This window comes from Temnothorax nylanderi, unplaced genomic scaffold, assembly GCF_030848795.1.
Source record: "Temnothorax nylanderi isolate EJ_2023f unplaced genomic scaffold, tnyl_v1.0 TNYL_tig0221_pilon, whole genome shotgun sequence".
Lineage (NCBI taxonomy): Eukaryota > Metazoa > Arthropoda > Insecta > Hymenoptera > Formicidae > Temnothorax > Temnothorax nylanderi.
In genome coordinates, this window is record NW_027249283.1 from 293,805 (window position 1) to 299,963 (window position 6,159).

The 6,159-nt window shown below is 35.2% G+C and overlaps 1 long non-coding RNA gene across 1 annotated transcript; it reads right to left on the bottom strand.

The window, feature by feature from the left end:
• Nucleotides 1–4,532: 4,532 nt before the first annotated feature.
• On the bottom strand, nucleotides 4,533–5,310 carry LOC139779342 (uncharacterized). The gene is made up of 2 exons (XR_011719866.1): nucleotides 4,975–5,310; nucleotides 4,533–4,892 (listed from the first exon to the last, which is right to left on the bottom strand). It is a non-coding gene; the product is annotated as an uncharacterized lncRNA (long non-coding RNA).
• Between the last annotated feature and the right edge of the window lie 849 nt (nucleotides 5,311–6,159).

Sequence of the window (6,159 nt, forward strand, 5' to 3'; positions counted from 1 at the left end):
TCCATGCACGCGTTGCCTTGCGTTTCACCCCCCGTTCCGTTTCACGCATGATGCGCGCATTGTCTATAGTAATAAGGTGCGATTTCACGATGACGCTCGACGCTGGATTCGAGCGTCAAATCTGGTCACGTGATAAATTCAGAGGGACGCGAAATATAACCTAACCACTGGATTGGCTGAAATGAGCGTCGAGTGTCAAAGCTAAACACAGTTTAGCTTTTTGACGCTCGAATCCAGCGTCGAGCGTCATCGTGAAATCGCACCTATAGGGGGGATAATGTGCGTTTGACGCGTATCTGCACGCGTTCCACCAATTAAATGCATGCTTTTCTTGACGCGCGCGATAGCGCGTCATAGCGCGTTGAAATTAAAAATTTTTAAAGGTGCCATTACATGGAGCGCTTCTTCTTCTTATATTTGTATTGGCTCCTGCCTCTAATACGAGGTCAATATGGCCAGCATTTTCCACTATTTGTTTAACAAAGTCTGGGGGTCAATTGTGTATCTTGAAACGAGGTGAAAATTATAAAAGTGAACAGATTTTACTAGATTTCGACAAATAAAATCGTAGATACGCTAGTAAATTTCCTCACTTTTGTAATTTTCACCTCATTTCAAGATACACAATCGACCCCCTGGTACACGTTAGCGTGACAAAGTCTAAAAGGAAATCGCTGAGCCTGAGTGGGGATCAATGCATACAGTAACAGTCGCAATACTTAAAAAATTTTCTTGCCGGACAAAACACGTCCGAACTGGTCCGCGCACGTTGAGCGAATATTACATGGAGCGCGGAAACGCGGAAACGCGGAAGCGCGGAAGACAAAATTTACTAGATTTCCGTCGATCCGTTCCGTTCATTTGGTTGCCTTATATTACATGGAGCACAATTTGCGCGGAAAAGCGGAATAAAGAATTATAAAATAAGAATGTTTAGCGGTATTTATTGATTAAAATGCTTGTATTCAATAAATAAACTAAAAAGATAAGCATACTAATACAAATTGCAATGAATTAAGTCAACACACATTTAATAAAGAAATATAAATGTCTAGTTATCACCATATTGTTCCGCTTTTCCGCGCAAATTGTGCTCCATGTAATATAAGGAAACCAAATGAACGGAACAGATCGATGGAAATCTAGTAAATTTTGTCTTCCGCGCTTCCGCGTTTCCGCGTTTCCGCGCTCCATGTAATGGCACCCTTAGAAAAGATATTTCAGCGGAACGGAATCACACGTACATACATGCAATACATCTGTCACATTAACGAATTCCATTCATAACCTACAAAATTGTCACCAATTGCCACCAAAGCCAAAAATTTAAATAGTTTTTAATAATATTCTTACGGATCTCTGTTGAGATTATGATATTTTGTCTTTTTACACTCGCACACAAGGACACAAGTAGGCTTCCGCAGTTTCCGCACGTATCAGTGCGGATAAAATAAAAACTTGCGGATAAAAGTCGGCGGAACGAACGTAAAAGAGGTCGAACCAATCACGAGCGTTCCGCCAATTCCACATTGCGCATACATTCCGTACCATGGGATCGCACCATAATGTCCCATGGAGCGGAAAATGCGGAAGCGTAGTCTGTGCGTGCCAATAATATACACTGTTCCGATAGATACAATGAAAGGATCTATGGGAAATAATCTTGTGATTGGCAAGCGTCAATTGCGCTTCCGCGAATTCCGCTTCATGGGACATTAGAAAAGATATTTCAGCGGAACGCAACTGGCGGAATATCTGCGATTGGACGGACTTCATTCCGCCAATTCCGCATTGCGCATACGTTCCGTACCATGGGATCGCACCATGACCCTTTCAGACGCGCGACGATCGCGTCGCGTTTTGTTGAACTCAGCTAATTTCAGTCGAATTTCGGCATTAATGACAGCTTGTCATATTTAATCATACATAATGTCAATAAACATTAATAATTCTTGCGAAAACGACGAATCAGTAAATGAATTAATTATAAACTCAGTTCGTCTTTGCAGTACGTGCTTTGTGGGATTTAAATAGCAATTAAATTTTATAAAGATAATGTATGTACATAAAAGGAAATTATGAGCTGAAATAGCCTATGAATTACATGTAACTGGTAGAAAAAAATAAAATATATAATTAAGATAAATAATTTAAATAATATTATAAAAATAAGGTAATACTGAAGGAGACGGGCTTCCTCTCCGATTTCGATGAAATTAGGCTTATTCGACGCGTTTTTGCACAAAACGACCGAATCTGGCAGAAAAAAGTGTCGCTCTGCCACGCGAAGCGAGATATTAACAGTTAAAGTTGACGACTCTCAGGTTATGATTCCTGTCATACCGACGTGATGTAGCGACCATCGTTCGTTCGTTCGTCTTGGATTTATATTGGCTCCTGCCTCTAATACGAGGTCAATATGGCCAGCATTTGCCACTGTTTGTTTAACAAAGTCTGGTACACGTTAGCGTGACAAAGTCTAAACGGAATCAACCGAAAGTCTGAGTGGGGATCAATGCAGACAGTAACAGTCGCAATACTTAAAAAAATTTTCCTTCCGGACAAAACACGTCCGAACTGGTCCGCGCACGTTGAGCGAATTGATGTAGCGACCATGAATATGCCCCGCGGCCACATGCGCATGCTCTGTCAGCTCTGTGGCCGCACGCGCATGCAAAAGTGCGCGAATTTGAAACGTATGCATACTTATAATGCATAAATATAAATATGTACTTTTCATATACCAACTATTCTCTGCTTTAACAAATTATTTCTGCTACAGATATTAAGCGTCGAAGTTAACGAAACAGAAATAATTTGTTAAAGCAGAGAATAGTTGGTATATAAAAAGTACATATTTATATACCAACTATTCATAGAACATATAAATATGTACGATAAATAAGTACATATAAATATGTACTTTTTATATACCTGCAACTATTCTCTGCTTTAACAAATTATTTCTGCTACAGATATTAAGCGTCCAAGTTAACGAAACAGAAATAATTTATTAAAGCAGAGAATATATAGTTGCAGGTATATGAAAAGTACATATTTATATACCAACTATTCATAGAACATATAAATGTGTACGATGAATAAGTACATATAAATATGTACTTTTCATATACTAACTATTCTCTGCTTTAACAAATTATTTCTGTTTCGTTAACTTTGACGCTTAATATCTGTAGCAGAAATAATTTGTTAAAGCAGAGAATAGTTGGTATATGAAAAGTATATATTTATATTTATGCATTATAAGTATGCATACGTTTCAAATTCGCGCACTTTTGCATGCGCGTGCGCCCACGGAGCATGCGCATGTGGCCACAGAGCTGATAGAGCATGCGCATGTGGCCGCGGGGCATGTTCATGGTCGCTACATCACGTCGGTATGACAGGATTTCTAACCTGAGAGTCGTCAACTTTAACAGTTAATATGGCCCGTATTCATAGTCGGATCTTATTTCAAGACTGTCTTAAGGTAGTTCGATGATGAAGGGCCGAAGTCAAAACAATGTTTATAATTTTTTTATTTTTATGATTATAAAAAAATAGAATAACGCATCGCAAAGCTTTGTAACGACGTAAAAAGACCATTAGTAAATAATTTTTACGTTGTAGAATATTTTGCCTGAAATAGATTAAATAAAGTGTGTGTTAACGCGTCGCTTGACTAGTTTTCAACTTTAATTATTAATTAAAAAAAAACTGTACGGTGGATCGTGTTCACCTTCAACTATAGGCTTCCTCACAGTGTCCTCTTTCCATCGATATATATTGTTCAGACATTTTTGGCAAAAAATTTTTCGCAAAATCGTGTTATTCATAGGAAAATAACCTCTTTTCCTATTAGACCAATGTTAAAATCATTAAAATCACCTAATTTTAAAATTAAATATCTTGAGAACGGGACGGTGAATTATCTTTTTTCTAGGCTTAATCGATTCAGGAGAGTTCCTTTTTTCGATATAAAAAATAAAACCTATCACTTTTGGCAAAAGTTGTTCATCATCGAACTACCTTAAGTAATGTCTTAAGATGCTAATACGGCTCTGTGATTGGTTCATAATATCTTAAGATCATACTTAAGACGGTCTTAAATATAAGATCCGACTATGAATACCGGCCAATATCTCGTTTCGCGGGGCAGAGCGACACTTTTTTCTGCCAGATTCGGTTGTTTTGTGCAAAAACGCGTCGAATAAGCCTAATTTCATCGAAATCGGAGAGGAAGCCCGTCTCCTTCAGTATTACCAAAAATAATATAAAAAATAATATATATATATATATATACACAACAATTTATAACAAAAACTATAATTTTAAAGAGGATTTTGTAAAAACCCGATGGAAATCTCTTCGGGACAGATATTTCCGGGAGAATAAAAAATTAATAACGAGAAGTGGACAAGCAGCTACACCCCAATCAGCAAAGAAATGTTTTTAAAAATATTTTTAAAAACATTTGGAAAACATTTTTGAAAACATTTTTAAAACTGTTAAAAATCATGGGTTAACACACCTTTTTTTCATTAAAAAAATATTTATTTTAACATTTAAAAAAACATTTTTTTAATGTTTAAAAACGTTTATTTTAACGTTTAAGAAAAATGTTTTTTTAATGTTTAAAAAATGTCTATTTTAATGTTTAAAAAGACATTTTTTTTATGTTTGAAAATGTTTATTTTAACGTTTGAGAAAATGTTTTTTTTATGTTACAAAAACATCTATTTTAACGTGTTCTAAAATGTTTTTTAATCCAATATGGAGTCCCAAATGAGAATATCGGAAGGGCCCTGCTCGCTGGACCGGACTCCTCGCCTCAATCTTCCCTCTCGGACGCGAGCTGTCGCAGCTCTCCTTTTCCTGGCGGTGAGCTCTCCCTGGGAAGTCAAATCTCGCTCGGTTGGTCTCCAGAATACGTGCCGCTTAGCTCAATCACTTACGAAAAAAAGGAAAACGTACTCGTCTCGTCCGAAGAAACGCAGCAAGCGCGGCCATGACACCGAACGAGAGCGAGGAAGGAGGTGGGGGCGCTTTGAGAGTGGCGACTCACGCGTCGCGCCATCTGAATGAAACGATATAGCAAATAAATAATTAATGTAAAATAAATATTAAAATAATGTTAAATAAATGTTAAATAAATGTTTTTTTAAATCATTAGTGCAAATAAACAAGTAATGTAAAATGAATATTAAATTAATGTCGAATAAATGTTTAATAAACGTTTTTTCAATTCATTATTGCAAATAAATAATTAATGTAAAATAAATATTACATTACTGTCGAATAAATGTTAAATAAACGATGTTTCAACTCATTATTGCAAATAAATAATTAATGTAAAATGAATATTAAATTAATGTCGATTAATCGTTACATAAATGTTTTTTTCAAATTATTACAGTAAATAAATAATTAATGTAAAATAAATATTAAAATAATGTCGAATAAATGTTAAATAAATGTTTTTTTAAATCATTATGCCAAATAAACAGTTAATGTAAAATAAATATTAAAATAATGTCGAATAGATGTTAAATAAATGTTTTTTCAATTCATTATTGCAAATAAATAATTAATGTAAAATAAATATTAACCCTCCCAAGGCCACATCTCTTTTCTTAATACGCCTCGACCACACTGGTTAGTCGACACCCAGATGGATTCAGTCTCATATCTCCAATTTAATTATGTACACGTAAAAAGTCATGAAACATCTTAAAAGGGTGTTGTTCAAATAAAATATGCAGAACCCGAAATATATATATGCTCGATGAATAAAAATGTTGTAATTTTTGGTTGCAATAAGAAATATACACCGATCGAGATCACACCCCGGGTGGTCACAATTTAACCTATAATAATTTTCAAATGTTTACCAAACATAACTGACATGGCTTAAAGCCTTTCTGTACGCATCTTCGAGAGAAGGACTCAAACATAGGGATCCTAAGTGGAGGGGCATTGATTTATTAAAGCCTATCTTAAAAATATCGGGCCTGAATTTTTGTTTGGGTGGCCGACACCCACTCGAAGAATTAAAATAATGTCGAATAAATATTAAATAAATATTTTTTTAAATCATTATTGCAAATAAATGAGTAATGTAAAATAAATATTAAATTAATGTCGAATAAATATTAAGTA